We start from the raw sequence: 27,615 nt of genomic DNA, 5'->3' as shown, positions 1-27,615 counted from the left end.
CCTAAGGCTCCCATCCCATGTGCACTGAATATACAGCCACACAAACTTAAGAAACAAAATACTTCACACACACACACACACACACACACACACACACACACTTTTTTATTTCACTCCTCATTACATCAGCTGAATTGTCAGGCACCTGGAATACCTCCACAAATACCCAAACTCTCAGCATCAAAGGGGTCTTAGGCTCAGATAACCACTGGACTCTCTGACATGAGAAAAACGCTATTAAAAAAAAAAAAGGCAATTTTCCATGATTTCAACTCCGGGTAGCCAGGCTCAGAATCCGGATCTGGAATCCGGCAAAGTATTCAGACAGGTGCAGGGGGGGAAAAAAAGGCTGGCGCGGGGCGTCTGGGCTCCACGGAGACCACGGGCTCCCTCCCACCAGGCTCCCTCCCACCCCTGCCCCGTGGCGTCCCGGCAGGAGCCCCTTCCCAGCCCGAGAGGTGCCCAGTGAAGCCCAGCGACGCGGTTCCGAGCCCGGCCCAGCGGGCAGCAGCCCGAGAGGAGACGCGCGCCGCCTTACCTGCTGCAAGTACATGAAAGTCAAGGCACACGAGAGCTGGGGACACATGCCCACGTTGGGGAGCGCCACGCAGGTGGCCCCCGTCAGAGGATGCTGCATCCTGTCTCCCGGGCGCCCGCCGAGCACGAGTGGGGACGCTCGCATGCACCCGCCTCGCTGTGCGCCGGGGTCCTACGGTTCTCTTTTTCTTTCTTTTTAATTTTGCCGATTATCTAAGTCAAACCCGGCGGCTCCGCGCTCGCTGGCTCGCTCGCTCGGCTCGCTCTCCTCCCGCCGCCGCGGGAGTCCCTCCTCCCGGCTTCCCTGCCTTCCCTTCGCCGGATCCTGCGAGCTTCTGCCTCCAACTCGGACTCTGCTCCGCGAGGAGCGAACTAGTTGCCTTCCCTCGCTGGGCGCCGCTCTGCGGCTCGGGCCTGCTCGGGTCTGGCTCAAAGTGCCAGGTCCCCCACCCCACGCCCCCGCCAAGACGGCCAGCCCAGCCCCCGCAACTTGTACGAGAGGTACAGGGGCTGGGAGGCCCTCCCCTAGCGCTGCCTGGAAGGGGTTAAGGCCGGGCTGGGGGTGGGGGAGGCAGGAGGGAGGGGAGGCCGGGGAGAGAGGAGAGAATTTGACTCACACTGAGGCTCACTCCGTTGGCGCGGATGCTGCGTGTCTTCTCATTTGTCAAATGGGTCCAGGGGCAGGCGTGCGCGTGTGTGTGTGTGTGCGTGTGTGCGTGTGTGCGTGTGTGTGTGTGTGTGTGTGCGTGTGTGTGTTTTTCTTTTTTTCTTTTACCCCCCCCTTTCCCCTTAGGTTTTTTCTTTTCTTTCTTTCTTTTTTCTTTTTTTTTTAACGACTCACCCAAATTTAAATTGTGTCTGCTAAAAGTCGCCTCGGGGAGGGCGGGCAAGCGAGCCTGCGCCCTCCATCACCAGCATCCAGGCGAGCTGGACCATGAAGGCGACTGCCCCGCTGGGACCCCGGAGTCGGAGCTTTGGGTGGCGGTCTGTTTGCCCGACTGGTCGGCAGATAAACACAGCAAAAGGGATTCCCCTTTGTAAGAAGCCTGAGCGCAGAGCCTCCGCTGGGGCAGGGCAGCCGGGCAGAGAGGGCAGCCCAGGCCCCCACCGGGACTCGGGGTACAGCCTTCCCTCTGGCCTCGCGGAGGCTGGGCCGGCAGCCCTGAGCCCCGCCGCTGTGGAGGGGAGAATCCGCCCAGGCTGGCGTGGAAATCCAGCCTCTTGCACTAACACATCGGCTCCCGATGAATGCAAGGGGGCTTCTCCCAGCCCAGAATCCCCACTCTTCTCCAATTACAAATGCACAGGGTGGGGAAGTCCACGTCTGATAAGAGATTACTAGTCCGCTGCAGCAAGCAAATTACAATGGTTTATTTAATTTTTTCCCCCTTTTCCTGGCCAGCCCTCCTTGGCCAAATTAACATTCTGCTCTTGGAAGCGGGTCTCCCCCTCCCCTTTATTTTATGAAGTAATAATTATTCATTAGTAGATTTCGTTAGTCTTTGTGCAATAAAACATGATGTGATCTACAAATCAAAAGAAAATATTAAGACTCTAACTCGTCCTTGGTCCCCACGGGAGAGAAAAATTCTTGGCAAGAGTAAAATCATGATCAGGAGTACTAGCCATATTTTTTTAATATAGATTTTGACCCAGTGATTGGATTTTCTTTTTTTATTTTCAGAGTATCAGATCAGCTGCCTGAATGGAATCTTTTCTGGTTGTTGGGCTCCCTGAAATACCTTGCTGAGGCTGTGTCCCTGCCCTGCAGGATAGATCCATTCCTGAGAAGAGATGGGGCTCTCTCAGGAAAAAGCATTTTAGAGCAGGACCTAGGGACTGTCCACCAGGGACATCTCCACTGATCCCTCCCTGGGCTCACCCCCACCTCCCAGCAGAGAGGTCCAATGCTCTGAACTGAGTCTTTGGCTTCACTTTGCAGGCAAATCCAAATGCTTTCTGAAGAAAAGGAAATTAATTATTCCAGAGCTCTATTTTGTGTTGTTCTGTTGTGAAATGCCATCAATAACCATAAAATCTTTACTATGCCAAACACTGGGCCCCAACCAGACAGCTTCTACTTTCCACCTTGCAAAAACAATCCCCAACCACTCTGGGCTCCCACATCTCATCAATTTAATAGGTACACAGTAGCCTGTTTAAAACCCTTGAATCCCAAGCGGAAGGTGATGGGGGAATCCAGAGACTACAGGATAGTATTTTGGGCTGCTCTGGGAGGGAAGAGGCTGGATGTGGTTAGTTTGAAAAAAATGCTTACTTGTGACCTCAGAAGTCAGGTTCCTCACACAAGCTCTGACCTACAAATGAAGGGGTTCCTCCCTTTTTCCCCTTCTGACTCTTTTTTATTTATTTATTCTTATTTTGTAGCTCACAAAGCCAAAGAGGGGAAAAACATTTTTAAAAAAAGCCACACCACAAACACATGGAATTAAAAACCAAAGATTCTGTCTTTCCAAACCCTTTCCGTTCCTTCCTCTTGCCCCAAGCAATTTGCCAGATTGACAGGCATTGGCCAGCTGACATTGAAAAAGCCCGAAGTGCCCAAGAAAGGACAGGATTTTCCCTTCAGCTCATTTTCATGAGAAACGTGATAAATAATACATGGCACTTTAATAAGACCTTATCTGAGTGATTTAATGAAAAACAAATACATTATGTAAGGAACCAATAGCTACTCTCAGCTGCCCTGATCCAACACAGATTTTCCAGCTCCATTTCCTCCCAAACTGGGAAATGCTCAGTGCTGATTGGATTCCTACAGACCTGCTTTGCAGTCATGACTCAGACTTCCCCTTAAACTTCGGTCTTCAGAGTCAGGTCCACTGGAAATCTGTAAAGTAAAGCCGTAGCATCTAGACCTTCCAAAGCCATGTCGGGATTATCCAGAGCCCAGATCTGTGCTCTGGACCACCAAGCGCCAGCTTCCTTCCAGAGCAAACCAAGCACAGGAGACCAGTGCACCCACACAGGGACACAAAAAGGAGGCACAGGGGCCATTTCACCATGGATGACATCCCAGTGACTCTCAGGAGAACAACATCAAAGACCTCCCCCAAATCAAACAGAAGCACTCCATCTGCGACTATTATTTTTCTGTTTCAATGAGAAAACTTTGTCAGCCTTTTCGGCAGCATATGGGGATACAGAATTTGAATTCCATCTTAACAGAGTACCAAAGAGCCACATCAATGCCTCTTGCCCTGGAATGATCCTTCTCCATCAATTAATGGGAGAAGTGGGGAAAATAAATAATGCTTGTCCCTCTCTACAAAGAATGCCTAGGCACTCCATGTCTACTGGGTGTGTACATTGTGTGCTCATTCAGGGCTGCCCGGCCTTTGAGCTGCAAAGACCGTTAATTGGATAATGGCTACACATACCGGTAGGAAGCCAAAGAGGTGCAGAAAACTAGCAATGGATAATATCATCTTCTAGTGAAGGCAGCTGCCCAATTTGGCCCACACAATAGTGCTTGTAACTTTTTTCTTTCCCTAAATTTGCCATTGATTTAAGAGAAGAGAGGAAATAGTTTTATTTATTTATTTTTTCTTTTTCTCTTTCACAATTCCTTACGATAACTTCCTAAGGCTGTTGAAATAGCCAACAGTTCACTAATGGATGCTTTCTATGGAAGCTGCCCTGCCTCAGAGCAAGAAGGATTCTACTCGGACAGGAAGGAGGACTTCTGGATCTTAAGTATCATTACACTAGAGCTAGCTCAGTGGCAACTGCCAAGATGTGTCTTATAAGTATTTTAGTCTGACTTCCGAATTTTAATGTGGGTAACTACGTAGTCTCAACCTTCAATAAAGGGAGAAAGAAAGTATCTTTATAAAAACTCATTATGTATTCTCTCTGTCCTAGGTACTTTGATTGACTTACTTGTTCAAACACTTGAATGTTATTTAGTTATTATTGACCTCATCCCAGGTGCTGGTCTAGTCCTGGGGGCTGTATCAGAGGGGAGGGCGAGGAAAGAGCCCTGATATCAGAGTTTACATTCTAGTGTGGGGGGAGGCAGAAAATAAACAACCCAGAGAAGAAATAAGTAAACTCTGCTGCATGATAGAGGATAATGGCTGCTGTAGGGGTGGGGGAAGGGGATCAGGATCAGGGATTTGGGAAGCCAGGAGTGGGCAGGTCCCAGTGGGCACCATCCAAAAAGTGCTTGCTGTAAAAAAAAAAAAAAAAGCAGGTTGTTCTTCAAGAGAGCCCCCTCACCCTTGCCCTTCCATTTTGGTTGCCAAACCTCAAGAGTTGTCTAGTATATAAATTCTGGGGCTGTCTGTGGCCAAACTTCTAAAATAGCATTGGGAAGCTGGGAACTTCTAGTGGTGAAAAACCAGAAATATTCTCACCTGCAGCTTTGACCACTGGACATGCAGAGTTTAACACAGTGCCTGACGTACAGTAGGTACTTGCAAAATACTGAATTGCTGGGTGGATGGATGGATGGATGCAACAGGAATTTGGACTAAATGACGTCTTGCTGTCTCCGTCTGCTCATTGAATTCAAGGATTGAGTTTTGTTTTTAGCTCTATGCTCAGCCGGTCCCCAGGCCTCTAGAATGGGGTCTCAGCTCCCAGTGGTTCCTCTGAGCTGTTCTGCAGCAGCTCCCTCCTTCAGATCTGGCCCTCTGGGAAGCGCAGGCTCACTCACAGCACCAACTCAGGGAACTGAGGACGCAGCATCCCTCCACGCAGCCCTGATCCCTCCCTCTGAGTAGCAGCTGCATCTCAGGCAGAACCAGTTCCAAACACCCCATGACAACTACCTTGCACGCAGTGACAGAATTGAGGATGGAGATCAGAGTCTGCTTCTGTGCCCGGGACCCTCAAACTCCTGGAGCTTTCTAGCCTGAGTCTGGGTTGTCAGGAAGCCCAGCTCTAAAAGCAAGTCTTACTTGCAAGAACAGAAACACAAGCACAGCGGCTCCCAGCTAGCTCTCACTCACTACCAAAGCTCTTTTCAAAACTACCTTGCTCGGGTGGAAGCCTTCTCCTTCCCCAAAGACTGACAACTGTCCGTCAACCAAAAATGAAATAAGGAAGTGAAATTTCCACCAACAGTACCTAGGACTGATGTAGCTGTGAAGAAACGTTGTAGAGTGAGGATCAAAATTGTTCTGGACCTGGAGATGACAGTTTGGCCTTCATTCTCAAAACTTAAAGTTCGTACATCTTTCCAGGTAGCTGTTCCAGTTCCAGACATCCTGTTCTGCTGAAACACTCGAGATGCACACAGAGACACATGGACCAGGGAGTTTACTCTAGGCTTCTTGTAAAAGCCAACAATCAAGATCAACAGGGAACGGGGTACTAACAAAAGTCATTGAAATGTGTACCATGGACCTGTTGAAAAAGAATGAGGGTCAACTATGTGCCTTCCCTGGGAAATTTCCTAAGAAAGATCTCTAAGAAGTTTCAGAGCACATGTAGGAAAATTTCATGTTTGAAAAAGAAAGCAAGTAAGAATAAAATTCTAGAATCTCTCTACTTGTATGTGTGGCCATATAGATATACACATGGGGGAATTGGCATGTAGGAACATGAATAAAAATGCACCATGCATAGAAATATAGAGAGTGCATGGAAAAGGGCCTAGGAGAATACAATTCAAACTGACACCTAGGTTTATGTCTAGGGAAATAAGGCAGGGGTCTTTTCATGTGTTTTATGCAGATTTATGCTTTGGGGGTTCCCACAATAAGAACGTGTTTGCGCATTACTGTTAATAATACAATGGACCAATTCTATTATTGTTGTTGCTTCTTCAACTACTACAACTACTCTGTTGTTGTGAAGCCCCCCCCCCCCCCAGGCTAAGTGTTCCTAGGCGTGTACTTTTTGAATGCTGGTATAGGTTCCTGGCTAGTCAACATAAGGTGGCTTATCCCCACATTGCCTTGACCATTCTGGATATTTAACATCCACAGTTAAAAGAAGGATGTGCACAGAAATAACTTAGGAGCTCATTGCTGTTTACAGTGTGACTTTTAGGAACAAGGTTTTCTGCCTTTCTGTTCAAAATGAAGAGCTGCCCAGCTCCTTCCCCCGCCACCTCCTTAGGAGCCAAGGCTGTGAGAACAACTGCTGGGCGGGACACTGTGTAGGCCTCTAGGGGAAATAAGGGGCACAACCGATTTGGACACAGGTGTGTCTGGCTGTTTGTTGGGTGGGGCAGCTTGTCTTGGCCCCAGAACCGATATATAAACCAGAAAGAAGCAGAAAGTGAGTTTGTGCATTTTATTTCTGCAAACCCAAGCCCAAACTCCCTTCCCTCTCCCCTGCAGGCCTGCCTGATAAGGAGCAAGCTCAGGGGACACCACAAGTGTAGTGTCTCCTGCCTCCTTGCTTTCCCGTGGTAGCTGACTCCTGGCTGGTAGGTACAGGGCCCACAGAGGGGCAGCAGGAAGAGCTGGCCTTTGGAGCCCTGAGCAGGTGCAATGCACATCAGGCAGAGGAGGTTGGCATTTCTCTCTAGGCACATCTATGCTGGCTGCAGTTTTTAGGAGGAACATAAACAAGGGACACAGGTATAGACAGAAGAGATGCACAGCTCTGCCCAGGATATTCTAGGTTTCTGCATTCTTGCAGTCAACCTGAAGGCAGCACCATGACCCTCTAAAGCTACCAGGGCTTCCAGCTAGTGTCTCAAAGAAAAGTTCAGAGATTCCAAGAAAATGGTCACATGGCTCACATCCAGAGCCAGGGGCAGGATAGAGGACACACTGCTGCATAAGCAGACATGTGTCCACGATAAAGGTGTCCCAAGTGTAAAGAAACACAAAGAGGGTTTAAATCTGGTACTTGTAAAATACGTGACACCAGAGACACGTGAGTTAACCACCCTGAACTTCAGTTTTTTCTTCTATAACATGGAGCCAATAATAACACCCTCACCGACTGGCAGTGATCCTCAAACTTCCCACCCCACTCCTTAATTTATAACTATTACAATAAAAGTTTAAAAACAGTGAAGGGGTTGCATGAAATTCACCAGTTTTATATTGGTGGCCAAGTTAGTAGGTTCTCACACACACACACACACACACACACACACACACACACAGAGTCATACACACCATCTGCTATCATCACCATTTCAGAAAGGAAAGGGCATTTTACACCAAAAAGTAAAAAAGGAAGAAGGACATCATCTCAAAAATAAAGGACAGCCTTTCAAATTGATTAAATTTAGGTCTATTAAAATTTTCACTAAATTGCCCTTAATTTTTTCATTTAGCGGCAGTCTGTTGAAAATGTCATTACGGAATCAGATGAGGCTGCGGATCAGCATTGGGGAACCACGGAGATAATGAATGTAAAGTGCTTCTCAGCCCAGGCACCGGTGCTCGAAGATTCTAGAACGCGGCTCCGTGTAGCAGGGATGCTTGAGAACAATGAGCAGTCACCCTCACTGGGCCCCAAGGTGCTCCCACTCAGCACCTCGGGAGTGAGACCCACGGAGCACCATGGCTGTCTCAAAGGAGAGGCTGAATAAAGGCCAGATGAGTGGAATGTGCGGCAGCCCTAGAGCTTATTCACTCCCCTCAATATGACAACCCTGTCCCTCAAGGACACCTTGAAAGTGTCACTGTGAGGGGACTTGGGTGGCTTTTCTGGTTCACGAGAGGGCATACAGTACACTGTACCATGGGAATCATCTGTCTTGTGGAGCTTCACCCCCTGGCTCTGGCCCAGACTTCTATAGGGTCTAACAAATGTCTGTTGACACTCTCCTAAAACCTCAGTTCCCTTCAGTCTAAAAAGGACTAGTATTCATTTTTCTTTCTTAATTCAGTTGTTATAATATGAGGTCATTCATGTAAATTACAAGGTTGGCTTCTGCCGTCTGCCGTCTAGCAACCATTCCATACGTCGTAGGGAAAATTGTTATGTATGAATTAGTTTTCTTTTCAATCCCTGACCAGTTGATGAAATTGCATCTTTTTGCCAAAAAAACAAAAACAAAAAATCACACAGGCAAGATTAACAAAGTCAATATGTTCATGGAATGACTAACTTCAAACGTAATTTTTTTTAAAAAGGTTGTTAGATGACACGGTATTATACAAAAATGTATAGACATCACCTTTCTGTGCGGGTCTTCTGAGGGTACCATTTATTTAACCTTGCTAATGAATCAGCGCAACACCAATGTGCACATTAGTCCATCTCACAAAATGCCAGGTCAATTGTTCTGCAGTGTTTTTGGAGACTGACTGGGGTAACACATGTTAGAAGATTACTTCTGGCAGGATGGCAATTCTTTTTCCTGATCTTCATGAAACCCAAACCTTTTCATGGTTCCAATTTCATAAGAAACTGAGGTTGCAGGCAAAGAACAGGCCTTCTGTTGATAAAAGGTGGGAACCAGATTTTCACTCAGGTCAGCTGCGCCATGGAGTGTGGGGGGGTCTTCTTCCCACCAACATGCTGCAACAGTAGCCCTGGAACAACTTTCCAGGTTGTCACCCCGTTGTCACCCCCATAGTTTTAGCCACGACTGTTTCCCACGCCTGAACCCCATGAGCTCTTGTCTGGAGCCCTGATGTCTGTCAGTTCACCTGTGATCTTCCCCTGGTCGGAATCCATCACTGATCCTGCCCACATAGCTTTGTAGGATGAGAGTTTCCTAGCTGGCTAGTCCCTACCCGATTATGAAGAGGCAGTTACCACCCCATCCACAGCCCACCATAGGCTTTTCAAAAGCAATGACCATACCCCCTATCTCTTCCGCCAACACCTTCCCATCACCACCCCTAGCTAAAGCGGCAAGTTATAGAGAGAGTGTTCCATCGGATAGGGCAACTGATAGGTGGCAGGAAAGACCCAAGGTGGGATCCCGGAATTAAAACATCCCCAGATCAAGAAAACAGCCTCAGTCCCCATGGGAGCTTGGTGACAGAATAGGTTCCAGGAGGCGATGCTGAGGTAGAGGGCAATGGTTGGCCCTGGAGAGGGTGGGAGTCAGCTTCCAGTGCACAGGACAGAATGTAAGAGCGTGGGACCAGGGAGGGTGGGCGGCAGAGACAAGAACAGCTAAGTGGTGATTTCTCCTAATGAACACGTGGGCGGGAGGTCTACTTTGGGAAGCCTCCACACCCCACCCACTCCCTGTGTTTCCACTTTCTGGATGGAGCTCAAGCAAATCTGAAGGCAAACAAAGCCTGAAGGAGGCTCTTCTTTGCTCTGCAATCAGCTCGGCTGCAGGGTCCTTTGACCCTGTAAATGCTCAGAAGTATTTATCTTTATGCAACCCGAGTCACCCACAGAGCCTCTCTGACTCCAAGGGACCTCACCTCTAACATCTCAAGCTCTGAAATAATCCATTCCAACCTCGACCTTCCCAAGGTCCTGCCCTGGCACTCAGGTAAGGGACGCCACAGGGACTCTCAGTTCTTGGCACTCCTGGCACAGCTTCAAAGCCTGGTGAGTGCTGGTGTGGAGCTAGGAAGGATGGAAGGACACACAGAACTAGGTTAGTTTGCAAAACCGAGGAGGTAACATTGCAAATGGATCAGACACTGGGTGGAAAGCCTCCCAGATTGGCAGGATCTCATCTCACCACATCCACGGGCTCCAGACGTCCCAGTCTCCGTCCCCAAGGTGCCATTGATTCATAGTTACAGGCCCCTCAGCTTCTCCACCTCATCTGGCCTAAGGGCTCAAGTTTTTACATCCTCCTGCCTCTGGCTCCATTACAAGGACCCACATGTGAAAATAAGTCCCTCACCCTCTTCTGCATTCTCTCTACTCTATGAGGCATTTATGAGATCCATGGACATGAACCTTTGGGGGAAAGCATGGGAGGAGTAAGTCTCACTTTAGAAACCTGATTCTAGAAGGATCTGGAATTCTCATCCTTCAGAGTGACATCTGGCTAACTCAATCACCTATGTTCAGATTTTTTTCTCTTCTTTTTACTTTCCCCCTTTCTCTTAGGGAGTCAGAGGACAGATTCTCATCCTCATGGATCCATCCCATGTCTCCTGCTCCTCAGAGGCTTAGCCTCACTTGGCCCCAAGTCCTTGAGGAAATCACTCTCTCACCAAATTTATGTTAAGCCACTTTTCCAAGCCAGAACTTTCCTCTGCAGAAGAGAAGCCATCGGACCCACAGTTGCAAGCACAGCATTGCCTTCACCTGGTTTCAGATAGAAGAATTCAAGACCCCCTGGTCAAAGGCTCAGGTCAGAGAAAGAGTGTGCACCCGGTGGGGGGACCCTCTTGTGGGCAGACTCTGGCAGACTCCACAACACCAGACCTCACCGGGCACATGGTGTGCTCTTCTGTTCCCTTTCCTGCGGCACCTGGAGTGTCACGCCCTCTGTAGCCCATGTCTGCGACACGCACAGGCGCCCACACACGTGTCAGGGTGTGGCTGGGACACTTCTCCCTCTTCACAGTGGGAGGACGCTATGGGATCCCAACGGATCCTCCCCACAGGATCATGCCTTCCGTCTGCCTCCGCTGTCTCCTTCCAGGGTCCTCCACTTTTCCACTTGAACACCCCCCAGCAAGGCCTGTGGACCTGCTCTTGGCTCTGCTGAGGTTCCTGGGTCTGAAGACAGAGCCTCCCACTTACTTGACCTTGAAACCTGGTCCTCTGCCCTTCTCACTTTCCTCTGTTGCTCTGAAGAGTCAAGTGATGCCCGAGTGACACTGTTCTGAACTCCCCAATCGCTCCTCTTCTCTCTCCTTTGTCATGTCCTGTGGATCACATTATTCTCGAAAGCTGAGATTCTTTTAAGGAAAAATGTGGTACTTCTCCAGCTGGTCCCTGTGCGCTCAGCCTCGGCTCCTCCTGCCTTATGCTCAACAATGATTCCAAAAAGGGGTTTCGATGCACAGAGCCAAACATGTCCGTCATCTGGTAGGAAGACATTGGGAACCCAACCCACTGGGGACCCATCCCACTGGGGAGGGCCTGGGGTGAACAGACTCAGCTAGATACCACCCCTGCCTTACCACGCAACCACACTTCTATGCAAAGACCTGTCCCTGGAGACAGTGACCTCCAACCTCCTGTTGAAATCACCTGTGCCCACACATATGAATACATCTCAAAACATAGACTGTCTTCCTGAAAATGCTTTAATGATAGGAGTGTACAAATCCCACAGCACCAGGGTCCAATTAGACAAATAACCACAGGAGGGAATCTGCAGGGTTTTTGTAGGGGTGGGGGTACCAGGGATTGAACTTGGGGGCACTCAACCACTGAGCACCCATCCCCAGCCCTATTTTGTATTTTATTTAGAGACAGGATCTTACTGAGTTGCTGAGCACCTGGCTTATGCTGAGGCTGGCTTTGAACTTGGGATCCTCCTGACTCAGCCTCCCGAGCTGCTGGGATGACAGCACAATGTGCAGTTGTTTATGTTGTGCATGTTGTGGTGGAGGTGAGGTTGCTAGTGCCTATGTGTGTGTCTGTCCTGTGTAGAAGCAGTGCTGCGTACACACTGGTACTACTAAGCTACCCCTAAGGAGGCTGAGACTCAGAAGATGAGTCCAGCACAGGGGCCCTGGGAGCCCTTCCTTGTCTGTTTTCTCCCCTGCCCCTCGGTGGCACACACAGGCAGGCACATGCTCCATGATGACCTTTGCTTTTTCCCTCCAGTGTTGTAGCCCGTCTCCTAAAAACAGCCCATCGCTGCTTGCAGCAGGTGCTTGCTAAATGCTGGTTCAATGAATGAGAAAACTTGGAAGTAGCAATGAAAGTCTCCCTCCACTTCCAGGTTGCTGAGATGCATTTCATTCGCCGATTGGCTAAGTCCCCTCGTCCCTGCTCAGCTACCCCTTGGATTCATTCTCTGCGCCAATTGTGGGGCTGGGGAGATACGGTGGCCAACAAGATAGGAGATGGAGTTTACCTTCTAGATTTATCAGAGATGTTCAGGTCATTCTGGTTAAAAGAATTACTTTCTCCAACTTTGTATCAGGTACGTGAATCAGCATTTTTCTTAATAATATCATGCAACAAATTAAAATACAGAAGTGGATTGTATTACGAGTATAATTGAAAATAATATTAGTTATCTACATTCCCAATTTCAAATATTAGTGTTCATCAAAATAGCCTCATTTCTCACTGATTGGCTTTATAATAAATGTTTCATATTTGAATTTACAAAATTCATCTCTAATTCTGTTCCTTCCATCTCTTCTATGAATGGAGTTTCATGTAATATTTATTTCTATGAGAGTGTAGATGCATGTATGGATTTGAGACCACTAGTTTGCTATGGGACACTGGGAGGCTCAGATTATAGGCTTACCTTCTCCTGAGGACAAACAGTGATAATTAAAATTATTAACAACTCTGTGGGGCCACAGAGTTGACTGTGACTCTGCTCTGCCTCCTGACAGTGAAGTGGGTGGTAACAAGAACTGGGGAGAAAGACACTGGTTCTGAATCTTGGCTCTGTTACATCCTAGCTCGGTGACTTTTGACAAGCTACATAAACTTTCCAAGCCCTGGGTTAACACTTTTAAGTAGTAAATTCATGAGTATTTTTTCCCCACAAGCTTGAATTTGGAAAACATGTTCTACTACATATAAATTTCTTAGTGCAACCACAGGCATATAGTTAGTGCATGATGTGGCTTAGCTTAAAGGACAAAAAGATGATGATGATGGTAGTGGTGATGGTGATAATGATGATAGTGGTGATGATAGTGGTGATGATGGTGATGATGGTGGTGATGGTGATGGTGGTGATGGTGGTGGTGATGATGATGATGGTGATGGTGGTGATGGTGATGGTGGTGATGGTGATGGTGGTGGTGGTGGTAATGGTGATGTGATGATGGTGATGGTGGTGATGGTGATGGTGGTGATGGTGGTGATGGTGGTGATGGTGATGGTGATGGTGATGGTGATGTGATGATGGTGATGGTGATGGTGATGTGATGATGGTGATGTGGTGATGGTGGTGGTGGTGTTGATAGTGGTGTTGATAGTGGTGGTGATGGTGGTGATGATGATGGTGGTAGTGATGGTGATGGTGGTGGTGATGGTGGTGGTGATAATGACGGTGGTGGTGATGGTGGTGATGTTGATGTCAGTGGTACTCCTGTTGGTAATTGTAACCAGGCTACTGTTGACTGTGAACAAGGGTAAGGCAATGTAAATTGGCCTCTAAGGAAGAAAAAGCCCTGTTCTCTTGGGTTCAAAACACAGGAAGCCATTCTTTTCCTCTTTCTAAGGAAAACCCTCTGCTGCTTCCTGATCCTGGTCTTCTCCCCTGGCCCCAGGGTTTCCAGTCACGGAAGTCATTGGAACCCCTGCCACCACCCTGACGCCCTGCTTTCCCTCCTCACAGCTGCACCACATGGTCTCCGAGCAGACTTCTGGGCGTCAGGCAGGAGCAGGAACCCGTGTTTTCTGGGGAACTTGGGGATATGGCTATTTTATGGCCTCCAGGGCAAATGCCAGTCCCCAGGGTGCAGAAGCAGGCTGCCAGGCGTCCTTTCCCCAACCTCCACCCTCCCCAGCCAGCCTATTCTAACATACTCTCCTCTAGGCAGCCAGTGCCCTATCAAGACGCTCACAGTTCCAGGAAATGCCATAAAAAATAGCAAAGCCAAGAATCACTGAGCATTGACGGTGTGCCTGGCTCTCCGCCAAGTGTTTTATGTTCATTGTCTCCTTCCTTTCTTCCCAGCAACCCAGTTGGCAAGGAAATATGGCCCATCCCATTTTACAGGCAAGGAAACTGAGAGTGGGGTAAAGTAACCACTTATTTAAATTCACACACTGAGAGGCCCTGACTCAGAGCAGTGTGATGTCCTTACCTTGGACCTTCAACTTCACTACAGAAAAATGGGTTTTGAAGTGGAATGTTTGAAAGTTGAAGGCTTTATGCAGTCCTCTGAGGATGGAGAAATTACTCCCGAAATTAAACTGGATTATAAAATTCCAAACTATGGATCAGATAGATGCTGCCCCCCCAAGACCCTGGAGGATACCTTTAACCACCAAAGCCTCTCCCTGTTGAAGAGAAACCAGGACCAGGGAGGAACGAGCGCTGGCCTTGGTCCAGTGCCTGCAGGGGACCAAGGGCACTGGGCTTCCTGTTCTTCCACAGAGCAGAAAGAAGTAGCTACCAGCCAGAAAATGCAGGCAACATTGGTTTGAATTTTTGGACAATTAGCCAACCATCAGAACTAGTTTACTAAACATTCTATGGGGATTATATCCCCCAGTTTGCAATAGAGGCCCGGCACAGTGGTGCACGTCTGTAATCCCAGTGGCTAGGGAGGCTGAGACAGGAGGATAGCGAGTTCAAAGCAGCCTCAGCAGTTGAGGTGCTAAACAACTCCATGAAACCCTGTCTCTAAATAAAATGCAAAATAAGGCTGGGGATGTGGCTCAGTGGTCAAGTGCCCCTGAGTTCAATCCCTGGTACCCCCCCCCCCCAGAAAAAATAGGGAAGAAAGCTTATAAAACTCAGAAATCATGTATGAAAATGCATAGACACGGATGCGTATGTGCCTGGAGATGGGGAGTGACACACACTCACACCTATTTGGTACTGTCCTTTGTACGTACAATCCATATCCATAATTTATGCTCTTTGTTTCTAAATACATTCCTTTCTAGATCTGAATCTATATATCTACACAGATACACCCAGAGCTTCAAGAAAACACGTGTTGAATAGGTCATTTCACTGTTTTCATTTTTATTATTAATATAGAGTGACCACATTTTGTATGATGGACAGGGAAAATGGTCCCAGCAAAGAAGACAGATTCCTCTTCTTCCTTTTTTACTTTTTTAACCTTTATTTCATGTTTATGTGGTGCTGAGGTTGGAACCCAGTGCCCCACGGGTGCAGGGCCAGCCTCTACCCCTGAGCCACAGCCACAGCCCCCTCTTCTACTTTTAAAGTGGCCCCAGTGAGAAGGAAGACACCCTCCCCACCATGCCCCAGGCCTCGGGTAGCCTTGGGTGGGAGCAGCAGGGGCTCACTCTGCCAGGAATCAGCTGCAACCCTTTTGCTCCCTGGCCCCGTGGAGATGGCCCCACAAGGAGTCTAGAAAGAGACGCGCACAGAGCGGCGCAGCACCTGGTACAGTTCCTGAGCCCGCTGCTCCCGCACCAGCCACCGAGGAGGGCTCCTGTGCAAGGTAGCTTGTCATTCCAGTGGCGTCCCTGTCATTGCTATTTTTATTACGAGAACTGCTTGTCTTTACCAGCCCCTTGTACACAGATCAAGACATGACCAAGTCCCGCACTGTCCTCGGGCAAATGAGAACTCCTAGCCTCCTCTCTCTATGAAGCACCGTGCAATCTCCATCGGCCCCACCATCTCCATTTCACACACTCAGACCCTGAACATCCTGGAAGGAGGCAGGCCTCCCCAGGGTGACCTACCTTCCCATTCCAGAGGCTTCCATGCCTGAGCCCAGTGCTCCTGTGAAACAGGAAAAGCATCCACAGAGCTTGACGTGGCCAATTTAAGCAGGATCTTATTGAAGGTACGAAGTCTGAGTTCCCACAGCCTCCCTCAGTGTATCTACAGGGAGGGCTCTTCCTTAAGGAGCGGATGGGAAATAGAGCTTTGGAATCCCTTAAATGTTCGTGGGATGGTCCAGGCAGAAGCACATGGAAGTTTGCTCTTGTTGCTGTTGGCCCAAACTATGCCCACTGATGGTGATGGTGGTGCTAAAAACATCTCCTGATATCAAAGCCTGCTCTACGCTAGGCCTACTGAAAATTATTTACATACATTATTTTATTAATCCCTATGCCAACATTTTTATTCATGCATCCACTCATTCATTCCTCATTTAATTCATCTATAAATATTTATAGAGTGGTAAATTATGTTCTAAGGATGCGTGGTGTTCCCAGTGTACAGCAATTAAACACAAACAAGCAAACAAACAAACTCATTCCTTGAATGACTTCAGAGTCTACTGGCAGAGACAGACTGAAAAATCAATCAAATCAGTTTCTTATAAAATAAAGCCCTAGCATTTTCACTTTGGAGCATTTGTTCTAGACAAAAGGAAATTTACATTTATGCCAAAATCCACACATGAAGGTTAATGTTAATTTAACTCATAATAACTGAAAACAAAAAAATCAGCCCAGATGTCTTTCAGCAAGTGAATGGTTAAAGAAACTGTGGTACATCCATACCATGGAATACTACTCACCGACTAAAAGGAACTGACTATTGACACATTCAATCACCTGCATGAGTCCTCAGGGAATTTTGTGGAGCAAAAATAGTAAACCTCCAAAGGTTAGGTACTACATGGTTGCATGTGTGGAGTGTCTATTGTATTTTTTTGTTTGTTTGTTTGTGTATCAGGGATTGAACCCAGGGGGTGCTGAACCACTGAGTCACATCCCCAGCCCTTTTTACTTTTTTGTTTTGAGACACGGTCTTGCTATGTTGCTGAAGCTGGCCTCAAACTTGTGATCCTCCTGTTTCAGCCTAATGAGCTGCTGAGAGGAGTGGGCCACCATACTTGGCCAAAAAAAACTAAAAAAATTTAAATGGGGAGATCAGCATTTGCCAGAAATTAGGAATTGCAGGGGAGGGAGGTGGGTGTGGCTCAGAAAGGGCAACAGAAGAAATCCTGTGGTTGAGCCTGTTCCCTATCTCAACTGCGGTAGTGGACACAGGAACCAGTGAACAGGATAAAAGGTGATAAAGTTTAAAACTAGATTCCACCCCCTGACACACATGCATACACACCTTAGAACAAGAAAAAGTCAGGAAATTTGACTTGGATCCATGAATTGTATCAATATCAATATTCTGGTTGTGTACTGTTCAATAATTTTGCAAATCTTACTGTTGAAGACACCTGGGTACAGTGCCCTCCGTACTATTTCTTCCCAGTGCCTCTGGTTCAACAATCATCCCAATGAAAATTCCAACTGACATTGAATCACATGACCAGTTTTTAAAGGCCAGTTGTGAGCCTGGTGGGGTGGTGCGCACCCATAATCCCAGTGGCTCCGAAGGCTGAGGCAGGAGGATCACAAGTTCAAGACCAGTCTCGGCAACTCAGCGAAGCCATGAGCAACTTAGCAAGACACTGTCTCAAAATAAAAAATAAAAGGGGCTGGGGATGTTGCTTAGTGGTTAATCCCCAGTATCAAAAAAGTTTAAAAAAAATATATATATATATAAAGATGAGTTGTGACAAATGCTATAAATGAAAAGGAGAGGGTGTGAAGAACAATAAAAAAGCCATAGATAGCAAGGGGATGGATTCAGACCAAGGAAGAGGTGGCTTCCCATTGGGTGATGGGGGGCTGAGGAGTGTGCCAGGAGAGGTGTGGGCGGATCCTTCTGGGAAAGGAAACCTTGCGCAGGGTGCACCAGTGCGCATGCTCGGGCAGCAGGAGGGAGTCTGTAGAGGGAGTCTAGGCCTGGAGGCAGCCAGCAGAAGCTGTGGGCCTTTTTGCCGCTGTGAGCGACTGCGGATCTCAGCAGGAGCTATGGTGTTGCCATTTATTTTGCTGCAGCCAAGTGAGACTCCCAGAAACTATGGGAGGTCACCGAGCTGGGAAGAGTCAGACCCAGGGTGCCACACCAAAGTTCTCCTATGTCCACTGCCTCTTTTCAAATCCTCTTATCAAGTTAAATATATGTGCAACACTGTTTAACCAGCGGCATCGCTCTACCCGGGAGAACCACATTTATATTCCCAGAAATATCTATACACGAACGTCTGTAGCAAGGTTGTCATAACCAGCCCAGACCCGCAACAACCGGACGCCCTTCAACTATTGCATGGATACCCTGTGGCCCAGCTGTACCACAGAACGGCTGCTCAGCCATGAAAGGGGAGAATGGAGTATTGCTAGGTACAGACCCGAGGACGAATCCCAGATCCACTGTGCTGACAGAGAAGTCAGACCCCAAATCTACCTGCACTTGGTGCCATTTAGTCATACAGATGGCCTTGTAGGAGACGCCAACAGAGAAGAGATGGGTGATTCCCTGGGGGATGGGGCTGGGAACTGGCTGCAATCAGGCCCCGGGGAATTCGTGGGAAAAGTGAACAGGTTCCGTATCCTGATGGTGGGACGGTTACATCACTGTGTGCATTTGTCAAAACTTGCAGAATGATGTGCTAAAAAGGGCCGATCTTACTGCCTGTAAACGTTGCCTCAGTAAAGCTGACTCCGACACTTGGATCTGATGGATGAGCAGATAAGATTAAAGCCAGAGGAAACCCTTTCTCACTTCTGGGAAGTTCTCAGTGGTCCTAGGAGACAATAGTGCTGAGACACAGTGAGGTGACACTGCACGGGGAGAGAGCTTTGGTGGAGGGTGGAGGGGAGTACTGTCCAGGGGGAGGGGCTGGGGCTGGGGGACGGGGTACAGAAGGCCCACATGGAGCAGAGGGGGGCCTGGATGCCAACCATTTGTTCCCCACCCATCATGCTTCCCACCTCCCTGCCACCGTGGGAGGCAGCGTCACCTGCCCAGTGGTCTCCCCAGATGGTCCCAGATGCTTGAGTCTGTGGTGGGCATGGAGCCCTGCAGGTTCATGGCACCCTGCCCTTCCTGCATCCTTGGATTTGCAAATTCTTGGAGTGTGAGGAGGATGAACTGGGGTCCATAAATAAAGGCTATGGGGACCGTAAGCTGGACAAGCTCTAGGGGGTAAATGAACAGAAAGCAACGAGCAGAGAGGTGTGCAAGGCCCAAACCCTAACCAAGCACAGTCAGGAAAGCCAAGGCTCAAGGAGACAGTCTGGAGCAGAAGCTAGCAGAAAGGCGGCTTGATGATTTTAACATCCTGGTCTTTCCCTACAACTGGTTTACGGTGAAGATAAGCCTTGGTATACAGCAGGCTTTGCTCCCGACCATGTCTAAGACCCGTGCTCCGCAGTGTGTTGCTGTCCCATGAATGTTGGTGGGACAGAGGAATGAACGGAACGCTCACGCTAAGGCCATTTGCAGAAGGAAAATGAGGGAGGAGGTCAATGCTGCCCTCCGTCTTCAGATGACCACCTCAGCCTCAGAGAGAAGGCCCAGGTTGCATCCGCTCAGACTGAAGCACAAGTGTAAACGGCCCCATCCTCCCCGTTATCCCTGCCAGCGACTCTGTTCTGGTCTAGACCAGAAGCCCCAGGAAGGAAGGAGTCAGAAGCCCCACTGTCTACCGGCAACGCCAGTACCGTGCCCAGGAGAGGACCCTACTCAGTGAACCTTCTAGAGTGTTCTGTGAGGGCCAACCCTTCTCTCCACAAGTTTATGAGGTGGTGCTGGCCTCAGTATCACCCCCGTTTTTCAGAGACCAGGGCTCACGGTTTTGTCCTCTTGTCCCTGGGCGAGGGTAGCAGTCTGAGTCTATGCCATCAACCCTGGAAGCAGGAGCTCAATTAAATAAGTCTGCGGTTGTTGCAAAGCCCGTCCCTGTCGCCATCAGGCCATGTCTTTGGTGAGTGCGACTGTGGCCTTAGGGGGTGACTTGACTCAGGAAGGAGGGTGCTACTGGCACCTAGTGGGGAAGGCCAGGGATGCTGCCAACATTGACAACCGTCAGGACACAAGGCAGGGAACTCTCCAGCCCACAATGTCAGCAGCGTCCCTACTGAGAAGCCCTGGTTTGGCTTCCAGTTCCCCCCACCTGCCACCACCCTGTCCACCCCAATGAGAGATGCCCATGCTCATCCCTGGGCTAAAGTCATCGTGGTCTTTATTACATGATGGGCCCCACGTGGTGTCACAGGAACTGCTGGCAAAGCACATGCATCCCTCTTATCTGCCTCCCTCTTTCCATTCTCTTTGGTCACAGATGAGGGGACTCTAAGCCTGCTTTGGAGATGCACAGTTTCTGTACATGCTCTGCTTAGCCAAGGGATCAGGGATTACCTATTCTTAGTATTCTTTGGTGGGGGGGGGGTATTGGGGATTGATGGAATCCAGAGATGCTTTACCACTGAGCCATATCCCAGCCCTTTATATTTTTTACTTTGAGACAACGTCTCTCTAAGTTGCTAAGGCTGGCCTCCAACTTGCAATCCTCCTGCCTCAGCCTCCCAAGTGGCTGGGATCACAGGCAGGCACCACCACACCCAGTCCTTAATATTCTTAGAATAGTGAGAGGCAGCAGAGAGACCATTCTGGAAGGCAGAATACCTGCATCCAAATAGCCATTTTCTCCGTGTGGCTGGGGGAGTTCCTCAAGTTCTCTGAGACATGGGTTTGCTCTTTTTGCAATGAAGGGAAAAAAATGAATGGATGAGAAACAACAGCTAAAAAAATTACACGTGCCAACTGTAGTTCTTTTCATGATTGCACAAGACCAAAGCTGTGCGGTCCTATCATCAGAGTCAGGGCTGAGATGCTGAAGCCTACCCACCTCCTGTTCTGAAGAGAGGTCCACGCACAGTTCCTTTGCTCAGGGCAGCTGATGTGGGGCTGTCGCCAGGGCCAGTGCACACAGCCTGTGAGGAGGTGGTCACATCTGGGGGCCACAGTTCTGCTCTCCAAGGCCCATGGGTTTCTCCAAGCTCATCCCCCTGGGGCCTAATGAACTATCTGTCAATTTCCTCTCCCCCGTTGTGAGTCATCCGGGGATGGTTCTGCAGCAGGGACCAGAAGCTGGGCCATTGCCGGAAGCTGACTTTCCTTGTGGGGTTTTACACCAGATAAAAATGAGCTCGGAGTCCTCTCCAGGGCAGCAACAGTCCAGGTCCGGCTGCACTCGCCTCGTGCCCGGGCTGCCATCTAAGTGCGTCCACCAGCAGTCACAGCCCCCAGCTCAGCCCCCAGGCAGACAGGGCTGTCCCTGATGCTGTTCTAGGTCCTGAGGTGGGCCCCATCTCCTCCACCTCCTCCCCCCACCAATGCCCCAGAGGACAGGGCAGGACTTGCCGGGCCCAGCGGGCAGGCGCTTGGCTCAGACCCCAGCATAGAAGACTGGGTAAATGGCTGCTGAATCAATGAATAATAGAAAACCTGTTCGACGCACAGAGAGATGAATTCAAGTGCAAACCCCCAAAGAGGCCACCTGGTGAAAAGCAGAAAATATCATTAACTGAAAACAAGACATTTCTGAGAAATCCGCATTTCAGCTTTACCAAAGAGACGCAGCAGCACTTTGCCCAAGTGACATGTTATATACAGAGAAAATGCAGCATTTATTTCTATTACCCTGGGCTTCCTCTGTGTAAGTCAGAGAGGTGAGCCACTCAGCATGGGGTCCCCCTTGGCCAAAGATCCATATTAAAAAAGAAAAAAAGAAAGAAAGAAAAAAAAAAGAAAAGAAAAGAGAAGAAAACATTTGAAAAAGAGTCTCCAGAAGCCTATGGAATTTTTATAATCAGACAAAACAGGACTTTCTCTCAGGTCCCTCTTTAGTATTTACATTTTAACATCCTTCTCCTGAAGGAATTGTAACTATTTTTTTTTTAAGAAAAGAAACAAAAAGCAAGAAGAAACCAACGGAACCATCAAACTTTCACTATCTTGCTCTCTAAACCTGGTCATAGTTATTCCTTTTCTATGAGATAGATTTAGTCTGAGAGCAAGGCAGTCCTGGCCCAGGTGCATGATCCACTCATCGGTAGCTTTAATCTTTGGAATGATGATTAGCGTAAATTTCAGGTTTTATTGCATTTCTAAATTTATGCTATTTTAAGTTCAAATATATCATGAACTGGCCATGGGTAATGTTTTCACAAATGTGAAAATCAAAACAAAAGACCTTTTGACCTTCTCCTGTGTCCTACAGACTTGGGGACTATGTGGAGGTAGGATGGGAAGCCAGGCAGAGGTCAGAGGAAGCAGACGAGCTCTCTAGACAGTGTGGTGAACGTTGATGAGTTCTAACAGGAGCAGTGGGCTTCTTTGAAAGGATATATTGATGATCGAGAAGATCCACATGATGCTAAGAGAGATCTTTAGTCAGTTATCCAAATAGTTTGTCTCCAGAATGTCCAGTTCAACCAACGTCAAACACATATGTAGCCTTTAGGTAGCTATTTTGATCTTAGATAAACCTAAGACGGAGCCATCTAGGGAAAGAGGTTCTCTCTCTCTTTGAAGGTGATAATATATCAGTCTAATGAGCTGGTACATTTGCAAATCCAATCAGAAGGTATCTAACGAGGCACACATCTGCAACGGGGACAATTGGTTGAGCATCTATGACAACATTTATTTCCAACCTAAAATCATGTGCACGGAATTGATGGTAGTGTTTTGGGACCCCCGCAGAGCCAAGCCCCCTTGCTAACACCTTCAGAGATGTCTTTGGCTACCTGGGGGACCAAAGGCAACGTGAGTTCTGTTCTGCGCTGATGACCCATCAGTGACCAGCAAACAACTCCTGACTCATGCCACTAAAATATTAATCTGTCTTCATACTGTTCTTCCCCGCCCCCACCATCTCCTGCTGGCCTTTCAAATCCTTTTCCTTCCAGGTTGCTCATCTTTTGTAACAGGAAAGTCTCTGGAAGCAGAAGGGCTTTGAAAGACTCCTCCACTCAAAGAGGCGGCCATTCCTCTCCTAGCAGGTACACTGACTCCTGCCAGCTGTTCCTCTCCTGTTGAAGCCGGACTCAGCTTCCTTGTGGCATCCTAAGTATGCACCTTGACCAATTTGGGCTTAAGCAAGTCTCAAGACTAATATTTTTGGGGGCAGAAGCCTGCCCTGGAAGACCTTCTCAAGTTTCTGGAGCATTTGGGGACCCTTCTGCTGCCAAAACCAGGAAGTAATGAGGGGCCAGACTTAACTCGTGGGGATTTAATAATCATTCGGGTCATGGTGACTCTAGTGACAGCCAGCCACATGGACTACGGTGGCTCCATGCTGATGCAAGGTGTCCAGTTGACTTTGTTATTAGGATGTTTTCTTCTGGTGTTCAGTGAAGGTTCTCCCATCTCACCTGGTGATGGGGTGAGATATGGGGAAGGTTTTAAAGGAAACGTTTCCCAAAGGAAGGGGTACAGGCCCACGAACCACACTGGGTTTTCCTCTGAGCGAGTCTATGTGCATTGCAGCTAAATATCCTGATGTTCTGCTTCTTAATACTCCATCCTCATCTTTGTTAATAACCAACAGATACCATTCCTCCAGGATGAATAGTTTGAGGGGAAAAAATCATTAAATAAAAGTCGGTTAATTGCATTTCTTAAGAAATCCAACTTTTTAATGTTTCTTCTGAGAACAGAACAGTAGTATAGTCAAAGGATCAATTATCTTACCCCCCCCCAAAAAAAAAAGGCAGACTACAACATTTGCTTTCCTTAAAGGACCGGAGACACATTTCCAATTCTTTCAATAACTTGAAAAGGATGCAAAGTTATACCATCTACAATTCACTGCACACAATCTGCTTTTGATTATATTGCCTCGCAAACTAGATACTTTGCTGAGAAGCATAAAACTGTTTATCACTAAACATTTGAGATTCCACTCAGATAATTTACACGTAATTAGACAGAAGCCCACACTTCTGAGCAACGGCATTACCTTCCCGGTAACGGTCTATTCTCCAGGACATTTTGGGTAGTCTAATGAGTATTTTATGAGGATTTGTAATCAGTCTTAACGTAGGTGGGAACAAAGGTGAATTACTCCTCTACACGATCGAATCATTACATAACTCAGTGCAGAATAAAGATGAGCTAGGGTTGGGAGAGGTAACCTGCCCAGGTATTTGGGAGGAATTAGGAAATTCTGGTCTTTTCCACCGGCATGAAATGAATTAAATGATCCCTTAGGTAGCAGAAAAATAAAAAAGGAATCAGTCAAGGATAGAAGCCTCCTACTTAGATTTCCCTACGCTTTGCTCTCCATCAGGGAAAGGGAGGAAAAGAAAGGATACAGAGAAAAGAGGAGAAATGAACGGTGTCTTCCACCCAGAGTCCCCCTGGGTTCTTACGGGGGCCTAAGCTCTTTGGGGTCTTATCTTTTCTGGATCTCTTCTGTCCTACGACAAACAAAGCCAGCTGCCTCCAAATGGACTGACCATCACTCAAGTATCAGAGTCATCGGGGAGAAGAAGAGCATCGGGGACCGGGGGAAGTGTCACCAGTCCCTGACACAGAGACTACAGACAGAAATAGCCCGGTCCCTGGATGCCGCATCACTCTGAAGCCTCACTTTACATCTGGCACCCTGCCTCCATGGGGCACTTCGGAGTGGCCACCCTGCCCAGTTCTTCTGACTGGGCAGAGCCAGCTCATGAGGAATTATGCTTTGGTTTCTCTTTATTGTCTTTTTTCTACCCGAGATGCCTGGATTTTAAGCAGCATAGATTTTATGCCTGCAGTTTCAGCAGCATAGAATCTCAGCTAGATGCACTTTATCTGTGACACACCTGGTTTTTTTCCCCCTAGGTTATTCAAAAGGGGAGTTGAAAAGTCTGAGGTCTCAGTGATCCCCAAGACTGCCTCTCAGATGTCCTAGACAGGTTGGAGGAGACATTCCCCAAAGCCCATTTGGCTCTCAAGGAAGCAGCACAGGAAGACCCAAGTTCAGCAGGTGAAGTTTTAGCCTCTGAGGCTTCTAAACACAGAGTGGGTTTTTTTGATACCATGGCCACGCAATCGGAAGAATGCCTGCTCCTTCTGTAACTGCAGCAATGGGGGGCGGTGTGCTGAGAAGCCAGTCGGCCCTTTGGCCAGAAGAGCTCGACATTTACAGACTCATCTCCACCCCCCAACCTCATTTTGCAGGCTGTGCAGGACCAGGTGTCCCCCACGAGAGCAGCCAGCAATCTCAAACCAGATGCAAACAGAGATTTACTCAAAATGGTGGAAGCAAATAGGTGGGAATATGTCAAAGACAGACGTATCAGAGCATCCTTACTACGCTTAGGTTACTGTCCGACAAGGAAGAGTTACCAATAAATATGTGATGAATAAATGATGGATCCACGAGCAGATGAGTGAGAAACAAGAATAACACTCATGTTTTAGAAAACGGGGAGTTAAGCAAAGGTAATCCATCCATATTTTGGAATATTCCACGTTTTCGTTTACAGGTAACAGTGCACCTGGGAAGGGATGATGCTTGTTTTGAGTGGTTGATATTGTATGACATGCTGTTGTGTGCTTCCTCCCTCCCTCCCTCCTTCTTGCCATTCATCCATCCCTCCATCCCAGATGGAAGCAGACGCACACTGGTGCAGGGAGAGGTGGCAGAGAATCCAGAGAATCCAGCTGCTCAACATACTCCTCCATCCCTCCTCCCTCTCGACCCCCGCTCCTGAGCACCCCCACTCCAGAGCACCCCTGCTCCCGAGCACCCCCACTCCAGAGCACCCCTGCTCCTGAGCACCCCTGCTCCTGAGCACCCCCACTCTTGAGCACCCCCACTCCTGAGCACCATGAAGCAGTTTAGGTCATGGCTCCATGGCAGAGCGCTTGCCTAGCATGTGTGAGGCACTGGGTTCCATTCTCAGCACCACATATAATGAATAAAATGAAGGTTTATCAACATCTAAAAAAATACTTTAAAAACCTTAAAAAAATAACAATTTCTTCCAACCCTCCAAATTTGTCCCCTAAGGAAACAGAGTCCCAGAGAGAAGTGATTAGTTTAATGTTAGTGTTAGAAACAAGAAGGGAGCTGTCCAAACCCTGGGGCAAACAACATGTACCTTTCCTTGAAGCCACAGAGGAAATGGTCCTGAGGTTATAGAACTGTGTGCATGTGTGTCTGTGTGTGTGAGTGTGTGCAGGCACATGTGTGAGTGTGTGCATGACTGTGTCCATGCATGTGTGTGGTGGGTATACCTGAGTGTGTGTACATGCATGTGGGTTAATGTGTGTATGTGCATGTGTGTATGTGCATGTGTGTATGTGCGTGTGTGCGTATGCATGTGTGTATGTGCGTGTGTGTATATATATGTAGAGGGTGCTTTGCATATGGATTACTTTCTTATTGTGTATCTCCAGGCAAAGGGAGATAAGCTTTTTGAATTTCAGTTTCTTCAACCATAAAACGGGGATGAGAACAGCGCTTGCTGATGAGACGGGGTGGGGATGGCGAGAGCTAATCAGGAAGGGTTGATACCAGAACCCGCGGCGTGGAGAGCAACCCGCCAGGGTGCACAGCGGACTGTGCACCCTGGTTAATGGGCTCCAACACCTGCACGCAGGGCGACTTCAACTTCCTGTGTGGACGTGGGGGGGGGGTTGTAAACAAATGCCTCAGCTGGTCTCCTGGAGGTCGTAAAGCCACGGGGACTCTCCATGCTTAGGCCGTCTCTGGTGCTTTGTGTCATTTCTGATATTCAAGTGCCTCGCACTCAGTAGAAAGGGGGGCCCTGCCACCTCTGTTCATAAGATTCCCTGGGGATTTAACAAAAAAGTATCATGGACTTCAGTGATACGACAGCTAAACAGAAGCCCTCGATGACATATCGGGAGAATTACATAACACACTTGTGTGCGGCGGATAATGAAATTATGCAGCAGCAGAGAGGGAGGAGAGAAAGCAAGTCAACATTGAACTGTGACTGTCTTATGAGGAGACGGATGTGGCACGAGTCTTCTCGACTGTCTGCTGAGGGATGAGGGTATAGATAAGATTACGGGACACCCCATGTTTAAAAATAATATCCGCGTTTTGTCAACAGAGCCCCGCGGTTGGGAGGCCCGTCCTTCTGCGCTTTCTCACTCCCTCTCGTGCAAACCCTGGGAAGCAGAGGTCCCATTTTCAATTTCTCAGTTGAGGACATGAAGGCAGGAAGACAGTAAGCAGCCAGCTGTGGGTCATCAGAGGACCCCACACAGGGTGGGGCTGGGAAGTCGGCCCCTTCAGGTAACTGAGAGAATCCACAGTGGACTCCTTCTTGCTTAGGTTGGAGATCCAAACCTCCCCGCTGTTTGCAGAACAAGAGCCCAGGCCCAGGTTTTCTCACACCCGATGCCCCAGCCAAGGGTGGTGCCCATGCCCAGCACCGAGTTCTAGATGCTGGTGAGAGTGGAGGTGGGAGGAAAGACAGAGAGAAGACAGGAGGAGGGGTGGCAGGAGGAGCAATTAGAAAACAGGAGCCCACCTCCTGGGATGCGATGCCAGGGGACCCCCCTGCAAGGCTGCAGCAAGC

General features: G+C 48.3%; 1 protein-coding gene and 1 long non-coding RNA gene across 3 annotated transcripts in view; one reads left to right on the top strand and one right to left on the bottom strand.

Annotated features, from left to right (window-relative positions):
• LOC308650732 overlaps positions 1-8,049 on the top strand; it is a 35,018-nt gene extending 26,969 nt beyond the window's left edge. Inside the window, exon 4 of the long non-coding RNA XR_014022397.1 lies at positions 7,805-8,049. This is a non-coding gene — a long non-coding RNA (uncharacterized lncRNA). The remainder of the gene's footprint in view (positions 1-7,804) is intronic.
• ZNF12 (zinc finger protein 12) overlaps positions 1-27,615 on the bottom strand; it is a 1,264,586-nt gene that overhangs the window by 66,074 nt on the left and 1,170,897 nt on the right. The gene's annotated exons all lie outside the window — the stretch shown is intronic.

The sequence above is a fragment of the Spermophilus citellus genome (assembly GCF_964194105.1).
Source record: "Spermophilus citellus genome assembly, chromosome: 6".
Taxonomy (NCBI): Eukaryota; Metazoa; Chordata; class Mammalia; order Rodentia; family Sciuridae; genus Spermophilus; species Spermophilus citellus.
This window is presented reverse-complemented; position numbering and strand designations above follow the sequence as displayed.